Source organism: Rhipicephalus sanguineus, chromosome 8 (genome assembly GCF_013339695.2).
Source record: "Rhipicephalus sanguineus isolate Rsan-2018 chromosome 8, BIME_Rsan_1.4, whole genome shotgun sequence".
NCBI classification, from domain to species: domain Eukaryota; kingdom Metazoa; phylum Arthropoda; class Arachnida; order Ixodida; family Ixodidae; genus Rhipicephalus; species Rhipicephalus sanguineus.
The window spans coordinates 29,469,017-29,484,127 of record NC_051183.1 but is presented as its reverse complement, the minus strand read 5'-3'; the positions used below and the strand labels follow the sequence as shown (position 1 = coordinate 29,484,127).

The 15,111-nt window shown below is 44.0% G+C and overlaps 1 long non-coding RNA gene across 1 annotated transcript; it reads left to right on the top strand.

The window, feature by feature from the left end:
- Positions 1–7,316: 7,316 nt before the first annotated feature.
- On the top strand, positions 7,317–14,247 carry LOC125759668 (uncharacterized). The gene is made up of 5 exons (XR_007417289.1): positions 7,317–7,368; positions 9,897–9,964; positions 10,504–10,634; positions 12,598–12,672; positions 14,140–14,247. It is a non-coding gene; the product is annotated as an uncharacterized LOC125759668 (long non-coding RNA).
- The last annotated feature ends 864 nt before the right edge of the window (positions 14,248–15,111 follow it).

Here is a 15,111-nt window from a genome sequence, read left to right as displayed (position 1 = left end):
GTGGCTGTTTCAATCGACGTCACTTCCGCTACGCTTTGTACCTGTGTGTCCAATACTGAAAACCTTGAACAGCGGAATATATCAAGTGATGGAGGGCCCCTTGAAAGCGATGACCCCTTCAGGGCCTGGCTAGCACAGTTTTGTCTATATTAAAGATTCGTTTCGTGCTAAAACTGCACGTAAAATGTTGTGCTTTCTTCTTCATATGAAAAAAAAAAATGATTTTTAATTAAGACTTACGCTTGGACGTGCGATCAGAAAACATTAAAACAGCCCCGCTACGGTAATATAGTGGTTATGGCGCTCGACTGCTGACCCGAAGGTTGCGGGATCGAATCCCGGCCGCGGCGGCTGCATTTTCGATGGAGGCGATAATGTTTGAGGCCCGTGTACTTAGCTTTAGATGCACGTTAAAGAACCCCAGGTTGTCCAAATTTCCGGAGCCCTCCACTACGGCGTCTCTCATAATCATATCACGGTTTTGGGACGTTAAACGCCAGATAATATTATTAATATAGAAAACACTAAAACACTACCTGGATGCTTATGTTGCAGCATAGGTAGTGTCAGTGCTCACTGTGTGGGAATTTGTCGTCTGTGGTTTTTCATTGTTGTTGGGTTGCATATGAGCAAATGCTGTTAGTAGGCGCAGTTCGCGCCATCCAGCAAGTTCGATTTTCATAAATAAACGATCATTTGTGCAGCTTCTACCATGTTTTTCGGCAAGCCCCTGCACGGACAGAGCCTGGCAGACTGTTTTATTATTGAAGTTTCCCCGTCCTATCATTCTGTAACGGTCGCACTTGAAGCCACTCACAAAGACCGTAGCAGTCGTGCGGGTCAATCAGAGCTGAGCCACCGTTTCACCCAATAGAAAATATGCGCAGATGGTCCCGCCATATCGTGATCCATCTAATATTGCAAAAATTTACAGCTGACCTTTCTGAAATACAGCGGTTACGATACGAAAGGAAGCAAATTCTAGCAAAAAAAATTGTAAGACGCTCGAGGTTCGCCTTCAAGAGTAGAACGCGATAGCGTAATCGGCCGCTGTGTGCATCGCCTTCAACCGTGCCAGAAGGAAAGAAACGTTTATGATCGTAATATTAGCCGTTTCAAATCATGCTATAACGCCTACTGCAAGTACAATTGCGAAGTGCCCACTACGCCATAATTCCTCGTTTCGCAAAGTACCGAAGTGCCAACTACGCCATGATTCCTCGTTTTGCAAAGTGGCGAAGTGCCCACTACGCCATAATTCCTCGTTTTGGAAAGTGGCGAAGTGCCCACTACGCCATAATTCCTCGTTTTGGAAAGTGGCGAAGTGCCCACTACGCCATAATTCCTCGTTTTGCAAAGTGGCGAAGTGCCCACTACGCAATAATTCCTCGTTTTGGAAAGTGGCGAAGTGCACAGTACGCGTCCGTAAAGTGACACGTGCACATGCGCGGCTGCACACCTCGTAATGGGTGGGCAGCTTTAAACCTTTGTCAACGTGGATTTTTGGGCTAGTTGGTTATATGCTATGAGTTGAAAGTTAGCGCCTGTCCTGTTGTCTCTTCCTCGTCCGTGTGTGTTAGCGCTATGCCCCATTCTGAAGCTTTAAACCACCCACTCGTTGCGCTGTTCACATGTTTTGAAGCCTGTTGCGATTCTACGATTCTGCCACGCATTGTTAAGTGCGTTAAGGAGAATGCTCTCACTACATGACATTCTTATAGCTTTTATTTATTACGAAGCAATTCCAAGCACTGGCGTGGCTCCGTTGTAGAGCGCCTGCTTGCCATGCAGAAGGCCTGGGTTTGATTCTCACTGGGTTTGATTATCACTCAAATTTTATCGAAGATTTCTTTAGATTTTTATTTATTTGCATCTACCTGGAATTTTCGCTCAAGGACAACGGCGATTTTTAGCTCACAACCAAAGACGCCGACGCAGACGCCGGAATTTCCGGGAAACGAGCTCTTTAACGCTATCGCGTTAAAACTGAATTCACGCAGGTCGACCGTACTGAATTACCTGGGCGTATACCTGTGGGTACACCTGTCGCCACTGTTCCCGGACGAACATAGCAGTGCGCCGCACCTGCCCGGGGTGCCGTACGGAATGCCGGGTGCATCCAAGCGATTTCCCCTGTGCCTTCGCTACGCCGAGTCCCTTTGTCCGCAAGGAATGTTCGCGCTGCTCACCGTAGCGCTGGGACAGACCAATTCGTCCGTGGAGTTCGTGAGGCCGGTACGAAGCAAAGCTACACGCTCAATTCATTCTCTCGTTTAGGGCGACGACACCGTTGCTTTCGGAAATCCCACGGTGGTCGCATATTATCGGTCATCATTTACAACAAGTGCTTGACCTAGCAACATAGGCATGCGCATAGGTAATTGGCGCCACCCCCCCCCCCCCCCCCTAATCATCGAAGAGGGCCGCCATGTCGGGCTCATACCCTTGCTAAGTCGCTCCTGTCACGTCATTGTTGAAAGTGCAGGGTTTTGTCCATGAAGGCTTTTGACGAGAATGGTGACCGAGGACCCCTGTTGTTGCATTCCATGCACTGTTTACGTTTCACCTTTGCGCCAAGAAATCCGGGTACCAAGACCGGCCATCGTTATTTTGCACCTTATTTTTGCACCAATTGCGTGGCTTATTTTCTTTCGAACTCGACTAATCAGGAGGAGAGGGACGCGCTGTGGTGCAGCTTAGCCCCCGCTCTCTAGTGGAGAACCCTACGCAAGCCTATGCCTAGAAGGACTTTTTCCTGGCATAGTTGGTGCTTGCTATGAGACAGAACTACAGCCAAATAGATTACCTCAATACAGAGACGAAAGAAACCGACAGGATGATACGGGTGGCTTCGGATCCTGGGCATGTAGGTCAGGATATTACGCCATTGTACATCTCCCCTGACTGAGTTTGAGTCACATGATTCAGCAGCAGCGTGAGTCAGTACTGACGAGTGATTGAACATGAATTAGATCACCTTTGTGGAGTCAGTCGTGTGTACTCGCTTTATCATTCCAACCCAAGCAGCCGTCAGAGGAGGTACTCCTTCGGGCCGTCGGTTTTGATGCATCATACATCAAATACAGTTCATGAATTCAATATTTCAATTCTGGGGGCAACAAACACACCCGGAATATAGAACCTGACATGGAGAATGGTTCGACAGATGTTGTCACGTTACCATTGTATTTTTTTCAGTAAAGTAAAAAGTTGGACGAGTTGGTGTTGGTTCACGATAAGCAGAGGGGCGCAATAATACGGCACACGAAGAAACACGTCCCGTGTCCATCTTTTTCTTCATGTGCCGTATTATCGCGCCCCTCTGCTTTGTCTTCCCGTGAAAACGTACCCTTTTGAAAATTTGCGAATCATCGATTAGCGTAATGCGCCATTATGATGGAATAGTTCCAATCATAATGTGGGATATTGCAGTGGACATGGTGGAGACAAAGTGGGTTTTGTGCTCCTAACTGAATGCACAATGAATCCGGCTTAAGCTGCCCCCCTCCCCACCGGCCTGAGCAAATGGGAAGCTTATCCGTCTGCGTGCAATTCGCTACCCTCAATGGGAGTCGAAAGATGGTACGAGATCACAACAGCTGCACGCAGTAAGCACCTTTACTGGGCCGGAGGAGACGACTACGGTGTACATCTGCTGAGGCGATTAACTGATCGCTTTCAGTTTCTGTTCAGCCTAGTAAGCTTGACGCCGAGGCAAAGGTTTCTCACTAGCTCGGAGAGGAACGCAACCCTACCCACCATGCCTCCACTATGTCTAGTACAATATCCACCATTATGAGGGAGGCATTTCGTCATTATGGTAGATTAGGTAGATTATCGTAGATTTCAGGTAGATTAGGGTAATGGGTGATGGACAAATAGCCAATAGAGTACCGAGCATAACAGAAACGGTACGTTTTTGTTCTTCAGAGAGATTCAGCTTATTATTTTGAGCCGTAGCACCGTATGTTGAGATGGTTGCCGTGGTGTGTTTGTAAAACCCTTCTGCCGTCGCAGCTCGAATGGTGGATCGGTGATTTCAAGGACGTCCTCTTCAGCTATACCAAGCGGCTCACATGGTTAGACGAAGATACGATGGAAAAGTTGTTAGCCAAGGTGAGTCATGTCTTTCCGTTACACATGGAACCACACGATGACTTAATGTTCCTTCTAAGTTTCAATACAGCTCTGTTAAAGTTCCAGCAAATCTATTGCCATCACAAACAATGCGTGACTACAAGAGACAAATTATATTTTGTTACAGTGCCTGCCTGTCGCACTTTTTTCACCAACTCAGTGTTCATCGAATATGCCTGCGAACCTTCAGACTTGTTATACTGTATTCATTGCATGTAAACACTTAAAAACATCGAAAAATAACATACTTTTTGGTGAGTTCATCTCCACTAACATTGGAGGATCTCATAATTTTTGTCGTGGGTATCCTAAATATCGCATTTCTGTGCGCATGATTCCGAACGAACGAAATAACGATTCGCTTTTCTGCCAACAAGCGTAGTTTGAAGTGTCATTCAGTAAAATGAATGTACAGCGACTGCCTTGCAGTTTGTATCTTTTTATTCATTCAAAGGTGGAAAAGATGCACGTCTCCTTCCTCATTCCGGCGTCGTTGCTGCAAGAGCCCAACGTCTTCAAGTGGACGTGCGAGGTGCGGCACTAGCTATATGAATGGTCAGCTGCATAGATGGTGGTTATTGCGTTCGGCCTTTTCAAGGAAGAAGTATTAAATTTGCGACGCTGTTTGAACAATGGGAGCGTCAACTGAGCGTCCAGCATTCGCACTAACATTCTCCAACTGACTAGTTTTAGCCAAAAGTTCGAATAAGTTTGACTTGAAGAAATCATTCAAGATCAGCTGCATAGGTGATTATGAGAGTATTTCACCTTGGCAAGTGAGAAGTTCGAAATTATGATCAATCGTTGAGCCAAGGAAGCGTCGGGGGAGCGTCAGCATCAAGCAATACTTTTAAAGAGTCTTATTATTTATGATTCGAAAAATATTGTGCCTTAGCTCAGCTAAGCCTCTAGAAAGATGCCTGCCGCGTGAGCCAAAAACCTCCTGCTCTTCCCTTTCGCTCCTTCATCGTTTCTAATGGAGGCGGTAGCTGGCGATCCTTGCGATGGTCGCTTGCAACACACATTTGCGCATGCGCACATTACCATACCCGACGTCACAATACGCCAGCCCCATTTAAAACAAGAGGGGAGAACGTGACGCCATCCTTCAGCAAGCGACGACAACTGAAGGCAGGGCGGCTGCAACGGGATGGGATAGCCAGCGACGACGCAGGCATCTTTCTAGAGGATCCGTTGGCTCAGCCAGTCCACTTGCTCAGGCTGCTGATTTTTTCAAGTCAATCTTTCTCTAAGTCAATTCCATTTGTTCGCTTCCTCAAATGGAGTCACATACATACATACATACATACATACATACATACATACATACATACATACATACATACATACATACATACATACATACATACATACATACATACATACATACATACATGCATGCATGCATGCATGCATGCATGCATGCATGCATACATACATACATACATACATACATACATACATACATACATACATACATACATACATACATACATACATACATACATACATACATACATACATACATACATACATACATACATACATACATACATACATACATACATACATACATACATACATACAAACTCACGCTTTGTGTTTCCGTGTCCTTTACAGGCTGGAGACTTGTTAACCTCAAACGTATATTTCTGTGCGTGGGACTGATTTTGGCTGTTTTCTGGATATTGAGAGCCTGTTTTTATTATGACTTCTCTTTTGAAGGGCAGTGGCACATGTCTGCCCACAGACGCTGACTTACAATGAAAAATGCAGCTGGGTGTGCGAGCTGTTTCATTCATGCCTGTGGTGACTTAGTTTTTAGGCATGTCTCGCACGAACTTACCATCATTGATTGAAGTATAATGTGTCTAATAATAGTTTTGGACGTTTCTACTTTCTGTAGCACTATGACGTGAAGTTTGCCGCACTGCCGCCCATTCTGCATTTCGTCGAAGCCAAGGCGACTGTTCTACGAAGCCACTGGAACCACGTGCACACGGGCATCTCTCTGTAAGCAAACCGTTGCTGCCAACTTTACCGGGCTATATTCATGAGACGGTTTCAGCCGTTGCATCAATGTGTCTTGCTAGATTCACTGCTTGAGTAACATATTGAAGCTACAAAGGGAGATGTTTGGAGTGACGTCAATTTCTCACCGTGTAGCATGCGGACGTAATGAAGAAGGCGGAAGTCATGCCAGCAGAAATTATTTATTTGATCGCACTGCCCTTTGGTGAATCGTTGGCTTTAAGGCTGCCTGTGAATCGCTGCATATTTCAATGTCCTCCACTGTATTCTCAATAGGTTTTATTGGCTTTAAAGTGAATTTTTGCACATTTTTCACTGATTATATGTGGTACCATTTCTCTCAATAGTTTCATTGATACAGTGGCTGATTAGAGTATACCGAACACGTGCGAGTCAGCTAGCATTATAGTAAAACAAACATCGAGTGCGGTGTAGATTGTTTCATTTTTTATCCATACAGTATACTACAATAAAGCAATACAAATACAAAGTGAATATAATACAGAATCAGGTCCCAAAGAAAAAAACCGTCAGGGGGACCTCCTGTTAGCACATGCATAAAAAATGTAAAACAAAAGATTGAAATTGAGGAAGAACAGCAAGCGAATAACAAGAAATGAAATTAATGAAAGTAATTATTCAGTGTGTTGGCTGTTTAAAATTATGCGTGTCAGTAAAAATATACCAGTTATAGAACAGAAAGCGTAACACCAACGTAACATCATAACACATACATGACAGTGTTTGCCACGTCTCGAAATATCACGTCTCTTGCACAGTTTGTAGATGATACTATAAATAATAAAAAAACGAACACTTCTGAATCATTCGTAATTAGGTGACGTTGGTTAAGGGCATTTTCATATGACCTTGCAGTAATACTATGTAGAACGTTTTTTTTTTTTCAGATTGCGTCATATGCAGAGTTTCGATTACAAGATTCATTACTCGCATGACGCCAACACGCTAAGTAAGTACTCTTCTAAATTACTGAAGTGACAAGTTTCGCTGCCGCACAGCCTTTTATAACAAGGGAGCACATTACAATATTCTATAAGCAATAACGTTCATGTCCATACATTCAAATTGAAAAATGTATGGTTGAATATAGTAGGTATAGCAGGAAAATTACCTTTTTTTTTATACAGGTGTGCCAGCAGCGTACTTCGGAGAAGTTCTGAAGGCACCACCAGTCCTGAGGTAAGAAGATTGATCCATTTTAGCGCATTACTCCTCTGACTGCAAGAGCACAGTTCAAAATAGGCATAGCAGACGTATGTCTTGTGTCTATAAGTGAATCGTTGTTTTCACAGCTTGCGCATTGTTTTCCATAATTAACTTCGCAAGTCTAGTTCGTGGCTTGTTCTGTAACGTCGAACGCCGCCAGCTGCGATGTTCGACTATTTATTCTCTTGTAAAGACGCAACTCCCACCAAAAGAACTTTCGCTCGCTTCGTAAGTTCTTTAATAAGGTACGAATTTGGGCTGGTTGGTTCATGATTAACTTTAGAAACAGCGCTAAAAGACGGGACAAAGAAAGGACACAAACCACGGCGCTGACTAACAACCAAATGTGTTTTATTCTTCCAGTCTGCCTATATATACTCCGCCACAATCTCAAGGAAACAAAAGCACAGAAACAAAGAAAAATTGATTAGCCTGCGCAGAGGCTCAAAAATCCTCAATCGGACAGAAACGTCAACTCCTTCGGAAGGAGGGAGATCGAGGGGAGGCTGACACATGCTTCTCCGCCATTATAGATATGATACGCTTAAGAAATGACACGCGCCCGTTCATCATGGTACTTCGACAGGAAAATGGAATCTTTAAAAGATGGCTGGCAACCACATTCATTACAGTGAAGCGACAATTGACTATCTCTGGCTTGTTTACGGACGTTGTTCGCATGCTCGCGCATACGGTCATTAGCGCACCGCCCCGTTTGTCCAACATAGTAACGGCCGCAAGAAAGAGGTATCTTATACACAACACTATCACAACATTCCACGTACTGGTAGATGCAGCAAGAAGCATCGCCAGAAGTACGTGGAATGTTGTGATAGTGTTGTGTATAAGATACCTCTTTCTTGCGGCCGTTACTATGTTGGACAAACGGGGCGGTGCGCTAATGACCGTATGCGCGAGCATGCGAACAACGTCTGTAAACAAGCCAGAGATAGTCAATTGTCGCTTCACTGTAATGAATGTGGTTGCCAGCCATCTTTTAAAGATTCCATTTTCCTGTCGAAGTACCATGATGAACGGGCGCGTGTCATTTCTTAAGCGTATCATATCTATAATGGCGGAGAAGCATGTGTCAGCCTCCCCTCGATCTCCCTCCTTCCGAAGGAGTTGACGTTTCTGTCCGATTGAGGATTTTTGAGCCTCTGCGCAGGCTAATCAATTTTTTCTTTGTTTCTGTGCTTTTGTTTCCTTGAGATTGTGGCGGAGTATATATAGGCAGACTGGAAGAATAAAACACATTTGGTTGTTAGTCAGCGCCGTGGTTTGTGTCCTTTCTTTGTCCCGTCTTTTAGCGCTGTTTCTAAAGTAAGTTCTTTGTTTTTTGCCGTCTCTGCTTAACTACTCCTCGTATCAGAGAACAGCCATTAAATGCTACTAGTCACTTAAGACGGCGTTAAAACTATACTACATGAATAAACTGGTTTGTTACAGTTCCATTTCTATTCATTATCGGCATTAATGCTTTCACTTACAATCTCACTGTAGTGTATAGTTGCTGTCTCTTGCAATACTTTTATTGTACGACAGGTAAAATTTTTCAAGGGAATTGCCCCAACATATATTTACACTTACACATGAGTCATCTTAAAACAATCGTTATTGCTGCAGTTTAAAGAACAATTATAGAAAATACTATGCACTTATGGCACAACACAAGTTGTAATACTGCTTTCCAATGAAGTCAAACAATCACCGATCAGAGAATCAGTCAGAGTTTGGAAGCTAACAGGGCTCAAAACCAGTACATGAAGGCGAAATGGCCAAACCCATGACGAAGTATAATACTAGCGATCAGCTAAACACACCGGTGGTAGCGCCATCCGAAAGGGAGGAAAAGAACTACGCGAGAACGGTATCGTGGCCTTCGCGATTAGCTCTGGCAACGCACCGCGTTGCCGGAGCCATTCGCGGAGGCCACGGTGGTATCCAGTCCTGCGAGGCGTTCTTGCACTACCGCATAGCGCTCCCCAAGCACTCATGCTCTAGAGGACGTGATATTCGTGCGAAATAATTTTGATGCTAATAAATCCAAAACGGGGTAATAAACGCGGGTGAAACATGCACGAGCGGTACAGCTGATTGAGCTCTTTAGTAGCTAGCAGAAAACACCAAAGTTTTTATACCGTATTTACGCACATTGCAGTCGTTAGAAAAGAGAATACTTAGACAGTAATGGGGTAAACGGAACACTGCTAGTACTTAACTTTGTCGGAACAACGGGGCCTCGCTAACGCAATAAGGATCAGCTAATGAACAACTTTATTTTAACCTTGAGTTCTGATGAGCGTACCTTACTGCACATGATTAAGGTTTCGTTTTATCAAAGCTATGCCTTTTGTGTTTTTCGCTGTATATCCTTCATGATATGAAACTTTTTTGCACAATGTTCTTTTAAAAGAGCGCACTCTTAGTTAATCGGCAGAGTCCACCTCACTAAGCGTCCGATGATGCTTATTAAGTGAAATTGAGATTTCTTCCTACAGGCGATTTTACGCTGTGAAAATCCTACCGGACGCTTTAGAAGAAGTACTTAAGCTGCTGCTTAAGCAAGGTATGTAACCTGTGCAACCGCTTTTTTTTTTTTGCTTAGTAGAATAAAAGTGACCTCCGCTATTAATTGATTCACCAAACGCTCCTCCTTTATAGTCTGATGTTATAACCTTGTTGAAGGAAATATATATCCGTGCTAGTCTCCATATGTTCTACGCTATCAAAAATATAATAACCGCTGCTCACCATTAGTAATGCTGACAAGTTGCAATATTTATAGTAGCTGTGTTTCTCACGTCATTCACGTGAGAAACATTACGGGAAGGTTGCTTTTCATGAATATTCTAGGTGTGATGAAGATAAGCTCGTGTGCGGAAACTTGGAAGTTGTTTGTAGCTGTGCTCACATTTAAAAATAAGTCATAATTTGCGACGACAAATAATTTCAGCAGCTTTACGAAAGTAGTTATCAGTTTCAAAAAATGGCGTGTGGTTCAAGCATGTGGTTGATCGTCGCAAAATAGTTGTCGCACTTTCATGAACGCGGATGCATTAAACTGTTGTTTCTTTTCAATTTGACCAAAATCATTCTTTGTGTCAGGATCATATTCGCTCAACAACTTCACCGTCTTCTCATCATGGACTGAAAACGCCACCTCACGTTTCAACGTCCTGGAAGACTGCCTCATGAAGGCATACATGGACAGGCTTCTCGCGCCTCTTAACTACACGGTGAGTGCAGGCCTCCGTCTTTATAAAGTATAAACAACATGGCAATTAGATAAGCCAGTGTGCGACATTTAGAGGAAAAGGAAATTTTAGACAATTATAACAAGTATGCACGAGCTTCTTAGGTCACACTTCCACGTCTGCCACTGTCAACTAAGAAAATAGATTTTAAGAAGACGATATCCTGGAGACACGACGCAGTTAGGGACTCCAGATAAATTTTCAGTCTTAGGACTCCTTAACGCGCTCCTGAATACAAATGGACGATCTGTATTTTTTTTTCGCATTTCGCCTTCATCTATGGCCGCGGCAATTGGTAATTGGATAGCATGCTTAAGCCGAGCAGCGCGACGCAAAAAGCATTGGGATACATCGACTTTTTTAGCAGAGAAAACAAGCTTTTCCGCTTAATGTTCGAGAGAAAATGCCGGAAGTCATGACTGACAGTAGGGCTTGCGCACAGGCGTGTGTGTGCTTGCATACAGTGCTGATTTCAGAGCAATGCGTGCGCTGATGCTTCCAAAGCATACTCCTGTAGACTCGTGCAAAGCGCACTGTCACTGCCTTTAATATTGTAAACAAGCACTATATATCAATACTGCTAGACTCAAATTAACTACAAGTAACTCAATCTATGCATTCTTGGCTTCATTGTCTATTCGCTTCACATGATTGAGTATATATTAAAAGACGCCCGTACCCCCCCCACCCCCCGTTCAGCCCGATCTATTCCTCTCCTTTCAATTATGCCACAGCGAGGGTCTCGTTTATGCAGGGATGATGCATTTCGGTAGCATGAGAAGGTTTATTGCTTAGAGGGTGTGCTCCACGGCGCGATCTGGCAAATGAATGCACCACGTTCGCCACCATGGCCTCAAATGGCGCTGCCTAACACTCCTATTAATGCACATGGAGAATTGATAAAAAATGAGGGCAAGGAAACGACCCCGGCGTAGTTTAGTTTGTATAGGGCATCGCATGCCTAATCAAAAGACAGTGAGTTCTAACCACACTGGCTTCGACTTGCTTTCGTCACTTTATTTTAGGGGCGAAGCTCCTTAAGGCGGCACCCGTTCGTCCCTCGTAGTCGTAGTAGTGCGTAACCAGTCGTAACGGTAGTACCAGATCTTGACCTCCAAGGTGGTGCCGGTGGGAGATTTTTCCTGTGCGTTGTTGAATAATAAAAAATTCGCAGCGTGCGCGTTAACTAAAAGACGAATTCTTCTGTCTCTCATTCCCCATTAGCAGCCATTGGCATGTTCCAGTAGGAAACATTAGTAGAAGTAGAAGTGTAAGTGTTAGCTAAAAGCCGACTTCTTCTGTCTCTCATTCCCATTAGCAGCCATTGTTTACCTCCAAGGTAGTGCCTGGTGAGATTTCTCCTGTGCGTGATTAAACAATAAAAATTTTGTTCAAAACGCCGTTGATTGATGAAATAAACCAACGAAAGACGCCAGATGTTTCCTAAAAGCAAAACGAAAGAACGCCAGATGTTTCTAAAGCAAAACGAAAAGACGCCAGCTGCTTACCGAAAGACGCCAGATGTTTTCTAAAGCAATGGTTTTCTAAACAATGAAAATTCACAGCGTACATGTAAAATTAAAGTCAGCTGCAAGTCGTCATAACTCATCGAACCTTTATTATAAACGCGCCCGATCTCACGTCGGTGATGATGTACTGGGCAGAATTCACGGAATATTCACGGTTTACCGATGAACCTCCGCAGCTTCGCCCACTCATCATCATTCACTCCGTGGATATGCTGTGATTTTTTCATTTTGCATTTAGATCATGATTGTCACGCTTCAATTAAAAATACAAATAATCCTTTCCATAATTTTCCTGGCTTCATTTTCTGCGGGCGTCACATCGTTGACTAAAAAAATGCGGACGCCTCACTCTAGTTTTCGTTTTTTATTCAGTGCACTACCTGCAATGAGGGTTCTCTCATTTATTATTCTTCCAGGTTTTGAAAACCAATTTCCCTTGGGTGTTGGCCGAGATCGTCGGAGCACGATTGGCCCTCGATCTTTATCTCGAGGTAAAGCTATCTGTGAGAAGTGACGCTACGCCTGCCTCTCACGATCTTTGCGCTTTTGTGATCAAACTTACTTGTGACCGTTCTAAAAAGTCAAAAGGAAGATGCAGCAGAGCGAACTGGAAATATCATCCACAGTAAAGGTTCAGAGAATGGCACCAAACACTGTGTTTGTTAATTTAAACAGAATCATACTACGCAGGAAACGCAACGTAGTACTTTCCATAAACAATGTTGGCAAAGTGAGTTCAGTAAGCTCATACGAAGGTGCAAGGTTAATGATGAAAAATGAAAAATCTCAACACAGCGCCGTCGTTTCAGCATGCCGACTGGTCTTCGTTAGGTCATGTGTAACAAGTGTTCCTACTCGAGTGCGATGTCCTTCGAGTGATTCGTGAAAGGGACACTACAGAGCAAAAGGATTTTTCTCATATTAGTAAAGTACTCTCACAATCCCAAAAACACCACGCTTGCTGCGAGAAGACGCTTAGTAGGCGAGAAAACGCGCAAAAACAAAATGTGGGTGGCGACGCCACCTTGAAGTTTCCGCACCATTTGCTGTGACGTCACATGTTTTAACGGCGCCTACTAGGGACTACGTAGTTCCTAATCGGTAAAAATGAAGTACATTGTCCTCTGAGGGCGCCATAGGCTTAACATACCAAGTTTCAGGTGGTTTTGTTGAGCCAATGGCGCCGAAATACGATAAGTGCACTTTGAAATCTGTGACGTCACGCGAGGAGATTTCGGCTTGAAATTTAAAAATGAAACCTTGAACTTGATTGTCTCTTCTATTAATAAACCTATGATGGCGAAATTAATGACATTAGAGTTCTCAAAGCACAATTTATCCATCTGAAGGAATTCATTGTTTCTCTTTCGTGTCCCTTTAAAGGGGTACTTGTACACACTGCTTACACTTCGTCTCGAGAAAACCTGCGCCTATGCTGTAACGTGAGCGTCGGCGTTACGTCGGAGCTACCTCTACACGGAGCTACAATTAGCTACCTTCTACACGCCGGCGTTGTCAACTTAACGGCGAAGCCCTCGATATGCACAGCGAGTAGCTGCATATGCAGCTACTCGCTGACTGTTTCGCATGAAATCGATTGCCAGAATGCGTGGGATACGCCGGAATTGTTTACCTTGTATTTTTTTCGTGAAAGAATGATTGATAGATTACAGAGCAATTTTCTAACTTTCTTCTAATGTCGTGGGGCTGGAATGAACAGGTTTTTGTTTTTTGTATAGAAGACAGGAGCTTTCAACAAAGTACTCCTCAAGACAGGCAAGAACTAGAGTGCAGATCATACACAGAAAAGAGTAAACTGCGCATCTACCCTGTTATCGATATAACCACCCTGCTGCTTTTCCTTAAATACTGTGATTAACCAACTGGCCCAGCAACGAATCTTTTAGACGAAGTGTCGAAACTTTTCTCAAGTATGCATTCATTTTCCTGCTTCGCAGCTTTACAAGAAGATTACTGCGAAAGCTAGCCCAAATGACTCCGGAATATTCGTGCGTGGCTTCAGCCCTTTCAGAGCCCAGCAAATGGCGTTCATCTTTTACGCTGAGGTACGATTGACATGGGGATATATGCAGCTTTTTTTTAATTAACTTAATGGCTGTGTTTTTCCCGCCTTGCTACAACAAAACCACTTCGCAAAATTCTTTATACAGGGTGTATTCTATTGAAGTGTGTATGTACATGGTTTTCTGCCCACAACGGGTTCGGTTAAAGGAAGATAGAAATTATAGACCAAGTGGAAAGTTTAGCTCTTACGTTACATTGTGGCATTTGAGTATGAAATGACGAATGGAAAGTTTTGAAAGAATGTGTGCTCAGTCTTAGCTCGTCTCATGTTTTAACGTGACTTTAGCCATTGTGAAAAGCAACGTCGCACATCACGAGTAGGGCTTTGAAATTTCGAAATGCGACGATATGAAAGGATCATTGCCATAGGCGTGCGCGGTTTTCTCCGTAGTTGGGAAGGGAAGGCTTTCTCTCAGCCCCCCCCCCTCACTTCCCCGATGGCTGACTAAGGAAACAAGCTTCGTGGTGAATGCAAAATTGAAAATGAAGGGATGATGTACTTCTCCCATAGGCCTGCCTTTGATCCCCTGCTTTCTGCTAGCTATGATGGCAAGTAAACTGTTCCTGGAATGTGACGTCACATGTCCCTTACCGCCATTAGCGGCAGAAACCTGCCTGTCCATAACCCTGCACGTTAAGCAGTGAGGAGACAGGTCCAAATGAGTCAAGATATGGGGTGGACCTGGCGCACCCTTGAGATGATTAGGGAAAGGGGAGGAGGCCACCCTTTCCCTCTTATCATCACAATTGTTGCGCACGCCTATGATGACCGCCGTCGCCGTGTATATCGGCGTGAGTCCTTCCGAGTCATCGAGTCGTTACGGAGAGAGACACTTTCGGACCAG